This window comes from Myotis brandtii, unplaced genomic scaffold, assembly GCF_000412655.1.
Source record: "Myotis brandtii unplaced genomic scaffold, ASM41265v1 scaffold2927, whole genome shotgun sequence".
Classification (NCBI taxonomy): domain Eukaryota; kingdom Metazoa; phylum Chordata; class Mammalia; order Chiroptera; family Vespertilionidae; genus Myotis; species Myotis brandtii.
In genome coordinates this window covers 76796-78010 of record NW_005361186.1, presented here as the reverse complement: position 1 = coordinate 78010, position 1215 = coordinate 76796, and the positions used below count along the sequence as shown (strand labels likewise).

Here is a 1215-nt window from a genome sequence, read left to right as displayed (position 1 = left end):
GCCCTGGCTCCCTGTGCCTGCGCTGCGCTGCGGAGCGCCCTCTGACCCCTCACACCAGAATGCGAGGGAACTAGCGCGAGAACGTGAGCAACACGGTCAGGTATGGAGAGCGGCAAGGCTCAAACTTCGTCGAGTTTGCGCAGCCTTCTCTGCCCCGTGGACCGGGAGTAGCTCTTCCGGCTTAGCTGGGGTTTTAAATTTGTTCACTGCCAAGTGGAAAAACAGTAAGACCCGGGTGTAAGCATTGAGTGAAATACTGTTTGCGGAGAGATGCTAAACTAAGGGGCCATGCGTTCAAGGGCACTGCCCGCCCGCGCTCGGTCTGAGCTCCTCTAGCGAGGGTGGACGGCGTCTAACAACAGGTTCTTGGGGAAGTCTGCCCTGTTAGGGAGTGTCGGTGCAGCCAGCTAGCCCTGACTGAGATGACCAGCATAAACTTGGAGACGTCTCCTAGTCCACTCGCTTGTCCCAGATAGGCCCGCTGGGTTCTCAAAATACCGTGCAGCTTATGGGTTGAAATACACCGAGTGACTAAGTCTTAGTCACTAAGACTTGGTTTGTCTCTGAAACTCGCAGGAAGTGGACACTGCCGAGTCCCAGAGTGCGTGCTCTCCAAGCCTGAGGGCGGTCTCACGAGGACTCCCCAGATCCCTGTCCCCGCCTGGAACCTGCCTGCACTTGCCCTTTCCCTGCCCCAGGCCCAACCTCTGCACAGGGACCTGCGCTTGGCCCCGGGACCTGCCATCCCCTGCCCTGGGCCCTGCCCTGCCGGCATTCAGGCACCTGCGCCCGCACTGGGACCTGCCCCTGCACCAGGACCAAGACACGGGGAGACGCGGGAAGGGCGCTGCCTACGCCTGGCCATAGAGGCCTCTCCATGGGGCTGTGCCCAACATCCCGCCAAGAAAGCGAAGAGCGGCCCTTCTTCCCAGGCTCCACCTGCCGAGCGGTACCAGAAGTCTGATACAGTTAAAAACTCGGTGCCGTGTATTTTGCAGGACAGCTGCCAACCATATGAGTATTTTTGTGAGTGGACTTAGAGATTCTAGGCCTTTTACAACTGGCCATCCGACTCTTCCTGGCCAAGACCCAGCCCTGGCTAACCTGGCCGGCAACGGCCTGGAGCCCTATCGACCGAACAACAGCGCAGGAGCGACGCCAACCACCACTGGCTTGTTTCACCAGATGCCCCGGCCGGCGGCGCTCGCTCCCAGG

At 60.0% G+C, this 1215-nt stretch overlaps 1 protein-coding gene across 1 annotated transcript in view; it reads right to left on the bottom strand.

Moving 5' to 3' along the window:
* HSF2BP (heat shock transcription factor 2 binding protein) overlaps positions 1-1193 on the bottom strand; it is a 71464-nt gene extending 70271 nt beyond the window's left edge. The window contains exon 1 of the mRNA XM_005869385.2: positions 1105-1193. The gene's annotated coding sequence lies outside the window, so the exon portion shown is untranslated. The remainder of the gene's footprint in view (positions 1-1104) is intronic.
* Between the last annotated feature and the right edge of the window lie 22 nt (positions 1194-1215).